The 13,801-nt window shown below is 39.6% G+C and overlaps 1 protein-coding gene across 4 annotated transcripts in view; it reads right to left on the bottom strand.

The window, feature by feature from the left end:
- SLC25A21 (solute carrier family 25 member 21) overlaps positions 1-13,801 on the bottom strand; it is a 501,423-nt gene that overhangs the window by 40,998 nt on the left and 446,624 nt on the right. The window lies entirely within an intron of this gene.

Raw genomic sequence — 13,801 nt, forward strand, 5'->3', positions numbered from 1 at the left:
GTACCTTAAAACCATAAAAGACATGTCATATTGGAAAACCAAAAATTCTCAGAAGGTTAAAGTTCACTCTCTCTGCTACAAAATGGGATTTTTTTGTTTCTGTTACGGCACATTGACTATTAACCCCAGTTATTTATTTTGGTTTTCAAAAGAGACTTGAGGACAAGTTGAGCAGAAGTTCATTTCTGTTGGAAAGACTCTGAAAGTGCTGAGCGAACTCCTAGGCACTGCTCTTTTGTTGTGAGGAAGGCAGCCTAGAAGGCAAAGCAAGGAAAGGAGGCAGCTCTCCTGGGGATGAAAGAAACTAGGCTGCCTGGGTCCAGACTGACCAACACCAGTCCTCCCTGCTTCTAGCCCAAGCTTTCTCTCCATCCTCACCCACTCTGAAGCCCTGAGGGCAGGAGAGATGGGGAGGTCAGAGGCCATCTAGGTTCTTCAGCAACAGAGGAACCAATGACTTTGAATGAAAGTGCAGATTAGCATGGCTTTCCCTAAATAAAACAGGTATAAAGATGTGTCTATCATTTAAAAATCTAGTGTGCTAAATCATCAAAATTTAAAGAGAGGACTTCTATTACATCTTTTTTAAAATGAATTTTTATTGGAGTACAGTTGATTTACAATGTCGTGTTAGTTTCTGCTGTACAGCAAAGTGAATCAGTTATACATATACATATATCCCCTCTTTTTTAGATTCTTTTCCCATATAGGTCATTACAGAGTATTGAGTAGAGTTCCCTGTGCTATACAGTAGGTTCTTATTAGTTATCTATTTTATATATAGTAGTGTGTATATGTCAATGCAAATAGCATTTACTGATGGCCCATTGCCTAATTTCTACCAGCTTGGATGTTAGGTAGGTACGAAGAAATGTAACACATGGATTTTTGACTCAAGTGCCTTGTTGAGTTTGAACTCAGCTGTGAATAATTAAGCAAATCAGGGGGTAGTACAGTAGTTAGAAATAGGGGGTCAGAGCCAGACAGTCCCAAGCTTTGAATCCCAGCAATACCACTTGCTAGCTTAAGCGGGTATTTTATCCTCTGATTTATCCTCACTTTACTCATCTGTAAAATAAAGATAATAACAGAATCTTCCTCATAGGATTGTTGTTGTGATGATAAATAAGTCAATGAACTTTGCCCTCTGTAAGCATTTACTATACATTAGCTGTTAATAATAATGGCAATTATGATGATAATAAAACTAGTTTTAATAGTAAAATAACAGGTAATTTCTTTGGTAGTTGAAGGCAATGACAATCAAAAGGTGGAGGCTGATTTGAGGGGGAGGAAGGACATGAATAACTAGCCTCTTCCTGCTCATTCCTTTTGGCTGTGGTTTCCTTTTCCCAGAGCCCTGGACCCTTGCGACATGATCCTTCCTACAGAAATGCATCCAGAGTGCAAGATCATAGGTCTGCTTTTTCTGGGAGCCAACCATATCCAACTCCTGGGCTAGAGATCTCCTAGGTCATCACCCCAGGGCTTTCCTCTCAGGAGCAGTAGATCCTGTAAAATGGTCTCTTCCCTACTGCTTGGTAAACATCCTCGGTAAGAACTCTTCACTTGATGGGTCTATGGACTGTAGAAGCGAGGCCACCATGTGGGAGCAAAGGTTGGGAAAGGAAAAGCACACTAACCAGGCCTCCACCTGACACAGTTTATTTATACCCTAGAGAGCATATACATGCATGTTACCAGGTACCTGAGACACAGGAAGTGCTCATCAATGTTAGTCATTATCATAGATACTTGGTACTTTACATACATCTTCTTACTTAATCCTCTGAACAAGTGTGTGGGATGGGTATTATCTTTATCCCCATTTGACAGATGAGGAAACTAAAGTTAAGTTACTTGCTCAATATCACAGAGTTAGTGGAAGTTCCAGAGCTCAAACTGAGGCCCCTCAGACTCCAAGTTCATACTTTTATACTCTGCATGGTTCTGCCATCCTATCATATCTGATTGCCTCTCTCAACAACCTGTAATGTGGACAGCAGGTATATTATCCTCATTTTACAGGTGAGGAAACCAAGGATTAAGTAATATTCTTAAGGGAAAAGTACTGGAAAATGGCTTAAGCAGAATTCTACATCTCATCCAGTGGTGCTCTCATGCTTGTTGACTCATTCTTGTTATACACATGCTGTAAGATTTTCAGAGTTTGATAATCCAACTGATACAGGTAACAGATAAATACAAATATATTTTTCTGGTAACTTGGGGCCTTGAGACAAAGAAAAACCTAAATTCTAATTCCTGTAAGAATTAGAAGTGTCCTTTTTGCTTCATTCAGAGACATTGTATCACACACATGTAAGCAAATATTTAATTAGAAAGGCAAAACATGACTTCCACTAGGAAAATACAGAATCATTTTGACTAGATCTCTGTAAACACAAATTTTACTAAACTTATTTGATTACTGGTCTTCCATTTCAAAATGAAATGGTGACTGATTAGCATCATCAGCCAAATGATTCCAGTACTATCCAACCCAGCAGGTCACCCACAAATTCAGTTTCCTTTCAATATTTAGATTCACTCCAATTTTCATATTTACTTACCAGCTATGGGCCAAATTGCATTCTAACTTTCCTAGATATACCTTTCATTGACTGCACCAGAGCTGCAAGCATGGAAGAATAAGTGGGTTGGAATGGAGCTAATATTGTGATATCACACTGCTCTCCACGTTGATTTAGAAAAATCTTCAGTTCACTGGTACCTGCCAGAAGTATTTCCATTGGAAGGAACTCAAAGTCTACTTTAACTCTGATGTCAGCTATTGCCAATTGTTAATTCTGGGAACTCCATGTTCTTTTATGCATTTATTTATTCAACAAACACCTATTGAGCCCTACTAGGTGCCATGCACTGTGTTAACTATCTAGTACGGTACTTTGTTCATATTCGAGAAACATAAAAATACTTTTGCTTTGCTTTTTATTTGGAGAGGTATACTGAAAAATTTTATATCTACCCATGAGAATATTCTATAATGTTTATGAAACATGAAATCAAATTTCTGTAATTGATGAAGCCACTATGGAAAACAGTATGGACGTTCCTCAAAAAACTAAAAATAGAACTACCATATGACCCAGCAATTCCACTCCTGGGCATATATCCAAAAAAAATGAAAAAAAAATTTAAAAGATACATGCACTCTAATGTTCATAGCAGCACTATTTAGAATAGCCAAGATATGGAAGCAATCCGTGTCCATCAACAGACTAATGGATAAAGAAGATGTGGTATACAATGAGAAATCACCTCACGCCTGTCAGAATGGCTAACATCAAAAAACCCCACAAATAACAAATGTTGGAGAGGATGTGGAGAAAAAGGAACACTCATAAACTGTTGGTGGGAATATAAATTGGTGCAGCCACTATGGAAAACAATATGGATGTTTCTCAAAAAACTAAAAATTGAACTACCATATGACCTAGCAATTCCACAGCTGAGTATATATCTGGGAAAAACTAAAACACTAATTCGAACAGATACATGCACCCCATGTACATAGCAGCATTACTTAGAATTGCCAAGATATGGAAGCAACCTAAGTGTCCATCACCAGATGAATGCATAAAGAAGATGTGGTGTATATATACAATGGAATAATACTCATCCATAAAAAAGAATGAAAACTGATATCACTTATATGTGAAATCTAAAAAATAAAGCAAAATAGTGAATATAGCAAAAAAGAAACAGACTTGTACAGAGAACAATCTAGTGGTTACCAGTGGGGAGAGAGAAGGAGGGAGGGGCAAGATAGAGGTAGGGGATTAAGAAGTACAAGCTATTATATATAAAGTAAATAAGCTACAAGGATATACTGTACAACACAGGGAATATAGTCAATGTTTTATAATAATTATAAATGGAGTATAACCTTTAAAAATTGTGAATCACTATGTTTTATACCTGTACTTTATATTGTACATCAACTATACCTCAATTTTTAAAGAATGATGTGCTATATATACACAATGGAATATTACTCAGCCGTAAAAAAGAATGACATTCTGCCATTTGCAGCCACGTGGATGGACCTAGAAATTATCTTGCTTAGTGAAATAAGTCAGACAGAGAAAGATAAATACTGTATGATATTACTTGTATGTGGAATTAAAAAAATAATACAAATGTATGTGTATAACAAAACAGAAACAGATTCACAGATATAGGGAACAAACAAGTGGGTACCAGTGGGGAGAGGGAAGGGGGAGGGGTGCGTTAGGGGTATGGGATTAAGAGATACAAACTACTGTGTATAAAATACATAAGCAGCAAGGATATACTGTACAGTACAGGGAATTATAGCCATTATCTTGTAATAACTTTTAATGGAATATAAACTGTAAAAATACTAAATCTCTATGCTGCCTACCTAAAACATAATATTATAAATCAACACACTTCAATAAAAAATTCTTTTAAAAATTAAAAGTCCTTAAGAGGCTTAAATAACAGAGAAGATCCATTGCCTACACAATGCTCCCAGGCACCACTCTGGGACACTGATTCCTTACTCTCTGAGAGCCCAGAATTACCAACAAATCACTGAGATGACTTATGGCAGCCTCAGCTATTTTTTCTGGAGTTCTTCCATCCAACTACTGACCATAGCTGGCTCTGATTACCTTGTGAGATCATGGACAGAGGTTTTAGGCATTGTTCCTTGGGTAAATAGCTATCAGAGCATGGCCGGTAGGCACAAGCGTGGTGTGTGTGTCAGTGGATTTCCTCCCTCTGTAAAGCGAGAGAAGAGCTCTAGGCACACCATGTCCAAAGACAGCACGCTCCACATGCGTCCCTTTACTTGCTTCCCATGGCAAGGGGAACTCGGGTGCATTTTAGAGCCAATGGAATAAGGTGTTGCACTGGATTTCATCACATGACTGGAAAGCAAACCGGATGAGACCTTTATACAGTGAAGTGAGTGTCCATATCTGGGCCTTAAGAAAAATACTGCTTTGTTAAGAGGATATCCAGTTGCTACACTTAGGAAGGAAAATACCCTTGCTCATTAGGAGATAGATCACTTAAGCTCTTCATTCCTCGAAGTCTTGAAGCATTTTCATAAATTTGAAAAAAGAAAAAAACTTTTCCTTTTATTTGAGAACAAAATGTAAGTGAAAGAAGAGGAATCGGGCTCAAAATTCTACAGTTACACATCTCTTTTAGCTTAGGTATTTCACTAATTTGTCGTTGCAGTTTATTTTACTAAGGCATGATTAGGGACAAAAAGACATCCAAAATATAATTATATTCTTTCTAGAATTTACATTTGATGAGCAGGCCTATTTTTAAACAATCTGTGAGTGGAAAATAATTTGCTTTAAACAAACTCTTCCAGATGCTGAGCCACAAAGCTATGTCAACACCAAGTTGCTGTCCAATAACCGCCTGGAGGAACACGGGGCCTCAGGGTGACGGGACGAGACGCTGACCCTGTGCTTTGCCCCCGCACTGCTGGCAGAGCAGGAGGGAAGGTGACTGCGCTGTGGACACAGGGGTGACTACTCAGAGGGGGCTGGCAACATGGAAGGAGCTTTTGCTTCTTCATGGTTCCAGAAACACAACGATTTTCCCTTAAGCATCTTCATTACCCACTTTTCTTTATCCCAGTGAAAACAGTGTGGTTTCTACAAAGAGACCTCTACGTTAATGCTCAGTTCCTTAGAGCTAATAACTGCATTAGGTTTTATTTCCCCTATCCATAACATAGAGATAGAGCCACTGACCTTATAGGGATAATGGGAGAATTAGGTATCAGGTGCGCGTGAGCACTGTAAAAGGTGGAAGGAGACAAAGCAGTTACCAAAGCGATGCGATTGCAGGGCGGTAGTGGCAGCAATCACCAAATATTTTTTCTTTACATAGCCCTGTATTACCTGATCTGTGAAAACAATTATTTTGTAATTTACAAAAACTGTATAACTTTAAAAAAGCAAATAAAGGAAAAAACATGTAAGGCATCTTGCACAGTATCTGACCTATAGTGGATGTTCTGTAAATGGTAGCTATTATCATTACTTCAAAGTCTCAATTCTGAAAGCAAAAATCTAGGGTTTCTGGCACAGCTGAGTGGAAGACTGAAGTCTATTTTCTGTAAATGATAATAGAGAGGCGACTTGGCTGCTGCCTTAGGTACTGTTGAAAGATAACTATAGGAATGGATTCATACACATAATTCACTTTTCTGCCTACAAGAATCACAGACTGGAAAGAAATAATTTAGGTACTGAACAGCTTCCTGGCAGGATTTCACATGGTAATGCAGGAAAAATTTGAACTTAACTCAGTACGTCATCATGAATGTTGACATGCCCTTGAAGCTAGCTTCTCACACGTTCTGAAAACAGAGCCACACATTCACTCCCTATATAACTCAACTTCTCTTCTTCTGGAAAGAGAGGATCGCAAAGTACCGTCGTATTCACTTTGTGTTGTCTCTACATAATATAACTAAGTCTAAGCATTTTTTAATTGCCTATGGAGAAAATAATCACTAAGCTTTGTGATACTGTACATGATCTAACTGGTCTCTATTAGATTATTAAGCTCCCAGGATAGAGTGTGTAGAGCTATATTTAGTGGTGTTATCCAAAACGAGAATCAAACCCTGAACTAATTTTTAAAAAATTCCTATCTTTAAAGAGTCTACCATCGATGATACATTTGCTATCAGTTCATTGATCCTTAAGTTTTAATCATAGAGCATAGGTGGGAGACTATTCCCTTCTTGGGCTGAACATCTTTAAAGATTAAATAGAGGTGAAACAGGCTTTTGCAATTTCCTAAAGGTTTAGTTTCATATTTGGAGGTGAGAATGATTATGTTCATATGTAACATGGATAAAAATGACAGAGTAGAAGGATAACCTGTGCCCCATCCACACATCAGAGGCAAATCCTATAGACCTCAAGGGAAGGAAAACATAAGCTGTTAGCCAAATAATAACTTTGAAGTAGATTTCAAAGTGGAGAGAAAAACTGGGAAACAATTCATACAAGATTTTGCTCCTGGAGAGAAATTCATATTTTCCAGGCTAGCAGAGAGCATGCCAGCAAAACACCACTTGGCTTAGCATAATTGATAGGGGACTTCTCATTCTTATAAGTGTACAGAAAAAAAACGATGCACCTAGTTAGAAGGGAGCAGGGTCTTATAAGGACGACAAGTTACAAAGTCACACTTTTGGCAAGACTGGGTACACACACCATCTCCAATGGAGAAATCCTTGGGCAAGCCTAGTCCTAAGCCAAAGAGACTACAAACCAGAACAACACTTTGCTTGGGTTTAGTTTGAAGGATGGGGGGAAATTTGGATCTATCCTGATTTTATCTGAACATGTTTTTATACCCACTGAACCAAACCAGAGCATGACAAAGCTGTGATTACTTTGCTCCCCACAGAAGGTCAAGCGTATTTAAATTAGAGACCTGTTTTCTTTATTCACTGTGAATTTTAAGATGCTGGCCAAGATTCTGGTATTGGAATTGAAGGAAGTGTGGCAGGGATTATAGTCTTTGACTGATATGGTGGTAATTTTAAAAGTGGAGGCAAGACAAGTACACCTATTGAAATACTTTATACAGAAGCTGGAAGGATATAAGGGAAGTATCAATAACCAAATTAACCACAATTTCCTTTACATTTCTAGCATAGTTTAGGGCTAACTCGGAGGGAAGGCATATTTTATGGATAACATACCTCTGACTGGCTAGAAAATCAGTCCTAGACCACAGAGGGGAGAACACAGGCAGCTGGAGCCAGCAGCGTACCTGCCATTCCTAGGAAATCCTGTCAGAAATTTCACTGAGGGCCCCAAGAACATAGCACACACAGCCTCTGCTCTCAGCCAGTACTGCCCTTGGATCCCAGCTAGAGGGCGCCTTTCCTGGACCTCATGCTTCAGCGGGCCCCATTCTGGCCCTTTGTCAGCCATTCCCTCCCCACAGGGCCAAATGGACATCTACCTACATTCCACAACCTCCTTCTAGACCATGCTCTGTGCACCTGGGACCATGGCAGTCCTTTTGTTCCATCTTTATCACTCTACCACCGCCTCCAAGACTTTAAGTGTAATATTAAGAGTCTTTTTTTTTTTTTTTTTTTTTTTTTTGCGGTACGCGGGCCTCTCACTGTTGTGGCCTCTCCCGTTGCGGAGCACAGGCTCCGGACGTGCAGGCTCAGCAGCCATGGCTCACGGGCCCAGCCGCTCCGCGGCATGTGGGATCTTCCCGGACTGGGGCACGAACCCGTGTCCCCTGCATCGGCAGGCGGACTCTCAACCACTGCACCACCAGGGAAGCCCCTTAAGAGTCATATTGACTACTGTTACCCTAGGCTGTCTTCCACTACATAACTTCCCATAACTTCCACTACATACTTCCCATAACTTCTTGGGAAATTTTCATGTTTAAAGGACCACGCAGACTTACCTCCTCAGGCTGACGAAATAGGAAAATCCACAATTACTGTGTATGAATCCGTGGTGGTTCAAATCTAAGGCAGGAAGGTAGAAAGGCTGAGCCACAGACCTGTGGCCTGAGAAACTCATACTATTGGCAGAGCAGCAAGAGTTATCTCCCTGCAAAATAAGCCTCTGGGGAAACTGCTCTGCTTTTCATAAAGGTGTTGTTAAGCCATCTGGCCATTCTGCATGCAGCCCATCTATTTAGCGTTTCACCACAGCTGGAAGCTGTAATTGACTGAAAAGGCTGAAAATGAGCTTAGTTCACAGCCTCCAGGTGAAGTGGCCCCGAAGGCTTGATCAAGAATCCACGTTCAATTTACATGACTATTCTGGAGGAAGAATATCTTGATTGTGGTAGAACTCTTTCCAAAGTGGCTTCAAATGTTTTTAGCTTCCTCTTGAACTTCTGCTGCTATATGCAAGTTATTTATAGCAAACAGGTACCCAACTACTATTGTTTATGATAACAGACCTGCATCTAAGTTTAAAGATCTTGTCAATAGGCACTGTAACTAGGCTGCCAGCCCTTAAGCCCTGATTAAGAATTCAGGCTGAATGGATTGCATTGGCAGTTGGGAACGACCTAAGGTGAACCATTGTTCAGTAAGCTGTTTTTGAGCCCACAACTGGGAGTCAGGTGTGACTGTTCATTGCAGCAATATCTCAAGATAGATCTGTCTCTAGTCAACCTTAAGGATTTATAAGATCAATTTGCATCTAGAAATAGTTACCATTGGTTGAGTGCCTATCATGTCACAGGCTCTGTGTTAAGACCTTTGGGTATACTATCACTTTTAAATTCTCATAAAAAGCCCGTCGTAATAATAACTACTAACACTTATTAAACCACCACTACATGACAGACTGTATTGACAGCTTTATATGCATGTCTCAACTAACCCTATTACACCATTTGATGTGGCCATTACTATTATCTTTCCCTAACAAAAGAGGAAACTGGGCTATGGTCAGAGTAGGAAGCAGGGGGCTGTCACAAAGTCAGTAACTTAGATGGCCCTGTGGGGCTTGTGTTTCTATCTCCTTATAGAAATACCTTGTTGTAATGTAGTTGGACTGATCACCATCATTTTACCACAGAGGGAACTGCAAGTAACTTGTTCAAGGCCATACTGTTAGGAAATGGTAAAGAGCTTGATGGGTATATCTCTCCGCAAACTCTTATGGGTTTTTGCTCCCCAAACCAATTGCCTTTCTGTTCTAGACAGCTTTGTTTATATATGTTCTTTGATAATTTGCACATAAGGTTTAAGCTCTTTAAGAAATTATAGAGCAGGAAAAAATGGGGGTTCCTGCTACTATAAATGAAGTACTAGAACCGGAATTACACAAGGTTGAGTCCTAAGATGGGTCAGCAAGTCATTCCCACCTGAATTAGCTGAGAAGATTCTCCCTGAAGTGGGTTTGACCCGGCAGAGCCATTAGAACATTTCTTTTGGATTACTTACTTTTCTTTATACGGTTCTGTATTTTCTAAATTTTCTATAGTGAGCAAGTGTTACCTTCTAATGTAAATGTTCACAGATAATACTGGATACATTCTCATGTTAAACATTCAAATGCACCAAGCTCTTCCCTTAAACTCTTATCTTCCTCTCCCCCCTTCCAGTCTCCTTTCTAGAGGCAGCCACAGTGAGAAGTTTGTATGAATTCCTCCAGACCTGCACTGTCTTCTAAGGACATCACCATCGACATGAGGCTACTGAGTGCTTGAAATGTCCTAGTTTAAACTGGAACGTGCTTATAAGCATAAAATACACACTAGATTTGAATATCCAGTATGAAAAAAGAGTGTAAAATATCTCATATGATTTGTTTATTGATTACATTTTGAAATGATAATATTTTGGATATACTGGGTTAAATAATATATAATTTAATTTCATCTGTTTCTTTTTACCTTTTTACATTTAGGTGGCACATGTTATATTTCTATTTTTGGACAGCACTGCTTGAGAGTCTAGATCATTTTTAGTACATCTGTACACTTATATGTACATACAGAAATATGTAGTTTTTTGGTGTCTCCTAACATAAATATGCATTATCTATACATAATTAAAACTTTATACCAGAATTAAAACTTTTTTTCTTAAAAAAGGAAGCATAATCTTTAAATGCTTTAGGCATTAAATTAATTCCTAAAAAAAAAAATTAATTCCTTTCTTCCTCCCTTTCTCTTCCTCTTCCTCTCCCCGCACCACCCCCCATAGTTCTTGACAACCTACAAAGCCTCAGAGTGAAGAAAGTAATAATTATTCTTCGCCATATAGATGCTGAAGTGAGCGCACCTAACATTGTTTTGGATTAATTCAACACAGGTACAGATTAACAAAAGGGTATCACTTGTTGGATAAAAGGACGTGCTAGTCAATAGACTAAGGCTTTGGAGTTAATGAGTCCTCGACAAAAGAAAACAGCTGCACTTGCCCCAAATGACTGGTAGGTTTTTTAAAATGTCTAGATCTGAAATTTGCTATTCTTTTTTTCTTTTTTAAACATCTTTATTGGAGTATAATTTCTTTACAGTGGTGTGTTAGTTTCTGCTTTATAACAAAGTGAATCAGCTATACATATACATATATCCCCATATCTCCTCCCCCTTGCGTCTCCCTCCCACCCTCCCTATCCCACCCCTCTAGGTGGTCACAAAGCTGATCTCCCTGTGCTACGCAGTTGCTTCCCACTAGCTATCTATTTTACGTTTGGTAGTGTATATATGTCCATGCCACTCTCTTACTTTGTCCCAGCTTACCCTTCCCCCTCCCCATGTCCTCAAGTCCATTCTCTGTCTGTGTCTTTATTCATGTCCTGCCCCTAGGTTCTTCAGAAACATTTTTTTTTTTAGATTCCATATATATGTGTTAGCATATGGTATTTGTTTTTCTCTTTCTGACTTACTTCACTCCGTATGACAGTCTCTAGGTCCATCCACCTCACTACAAATAACTCAATTTCATTTCTTTTTATGGCTGAGTAATATTCCATTGTATATATGTGCCACATCTTCTTTATCCTTTCATCTGCTGATGGACACTTAGGTTGCTTCCATGTCCTGGTTATTGTAAATAGAGCTGCAATGAACATTGTGGCACATGACTCTTTTTGAATTATTTTTCAGGGTATTTTCAGGGTATACACCCAGTAGTGGGATTGCTGGGTCATATGGTAGTTCTAATTTTAGTTTTTTGAGGAACCTCCATACTGTTCTCCATAGTGGCTATATCAATTTACATTCCCACCAACAGTGCAAGAGGGTTCCTTTTTCTCCACACCCTCTCCAGCATTTACTGTTTGTAGATTTTTTGATGATGGCCATTCTTACTGGTGTGAGGTGATACCTCATTGTGGTTTTGATTTGCATTTCTCTAATGATTAGTGATGTTGAGCATCCTTTCATGTGTTTGTTGGCAATCTGTATATCTTCTTTGGAGAAATGTCTATTTAGGTCTTCTGCCCATTTTTGGATTGGGTTGTTTGTTTTTTTGATATTGAGCTGCATGAGCTGCTTGTATATTTTGGAGATTAATCCTTTGTCAGTGTGAAATTTGCTATTCTTATCACGTCATTCCTTTCACTCAGATTTTTTTTTGCAATAGGCATAGTCCCATGACCTTATGTTGGGTGACTGACTATGCACTAACTCCTTTTCAGTTTGATCAGTATCGGCACCTTTGACCAATAACGTGCCACCTCTGATCAGCTACTGAATCCTGATAGTTGCTGGAAACAAAATGCTGACATGTGTGACCTATGTGATCTCTGTTTTACCAAGTTCTGACTAGTTGAAGAAATATGACAAATATTTTATAGGGTACCTAATAGATTTTATTTTGTCTAAGTAAATATCTGACGATGAATCCAGTTCAGTGGATTCTGCAAAAGAAACGACCTCAAACAAGTTCCCCATCCTCCCCCACTTAGAAAAATGGCTGTATATACATAAACTATTTACACAGACCACACTCGTGTCAATGAACTAGGAGCACGTGCACATGTAGCATTCTTGTGTTGGGCTGGAAGGGTGTTTACCATGTTCTAGCAAGGCCTCAGCATGTGCAAAACATTAGCCGCTCTTACGTGGCCTCAGTGTAGAACCTCCCTGAGGGCAGAGGAGAGAAAAAGAACATCAGGCATGAGCAGGGCTGCTGTGATACTTGGTTCTTTTCATTCCTGTGAGTGCTTCTTGGTGCTCTGTCCCATTTGTGTTCCTCTGCTTACATGCTGTCTTGATAAAGGACTGCAGTTCGAAGGCCTGTGTATTCTTTTGCTCACTCCTTGCTGCCCCGAGACAAGCTTCCCAATGGGTAAAAATGGGACACTGAATTGGGAGCCCCAAGTTTTCTTCTAGCTGGTAATTCTCCCAGCCAAATTTTCCTTGAGCAGATTCCATGGGGGCTGTCTTTAATGCTCCATATTGACAGGACATTTGAAAAGTGTTTCTTTTTATTTCTTCCTGGTCCTTGCCATCTTTACCCATCATTCAAGGAAGAATAGAGAAAAAGCAAAACAGAAACAGAGACTAGAGCAATACAGGAATTTTCAACCTTTTCTGAAGTGCTATATATCTCTGCAATTAAGACAATCTTTTGAAACTTAAAACAAAAAAATCTTCCTTAATTAGGATTGACGTCCTCTGAGTAGATACCATCTGCTGTAGCAGCCCAACCCTGTCCTCCGCAGCTCTTGGCAGTTACAGGTGAGTAGAGGCCCCTTCTCTGTTCCCACACCCCTGCTCAAGAAGCTGCCAGGGAGCTCTCAGGCAGTAGCAGCAGGCAGGAAGTGGGGTAGGAGTGAGGGGGGTCTCCACCCATTAGCAGATGCTTAAGAAGTAGGCAGGGGAACTTTTCTATGGAGAAATTCAGGTCAGCAGATACTCCAAACCAATTTATACCATGTGCTACCCAGTTGTGGAAGCAAATTCAAATGCTAAGAAAGGACCTGGACTGCCAATCCCCTTATTTTTTCCGTACCTTGGGCTTGGCACCCAAAAGAATAAAACAAGAACAGTTGGACTTGGTGGTTTAAAGGGAATTATTCGGCAACTTCAAGGAAGTGAAGGCAGCACAGACCAAGGCAAGCTGTCTTCATGGAACATCATGTACCAGTGACTAAATGTCAAGACCCATCATTGTCCAAGTGGTGATGTCTACACAGGTTTAGTAGTATGCTCATTCAGATTTAACCAAAAGACAAGCATGACAGATTATCAGAATCTTTGGGGGAGGGCAGTGTGTGGAGTCAGGGAAAGTGTAAGGTAATTTTACAAATGACTTCAT

Source organism: Mesoplodon mirus (assembly GCF_964341445.2).
Source record: "Mesoplodon mirus genome assembly, chromosome: 4".
Taxonomy (NCBI): Eukaryota; Metazoa; Chordata; class Mammalia; order Artiodactyla; family Ziphiidae; genus Mesoplodon; species Mesoplodon mirus.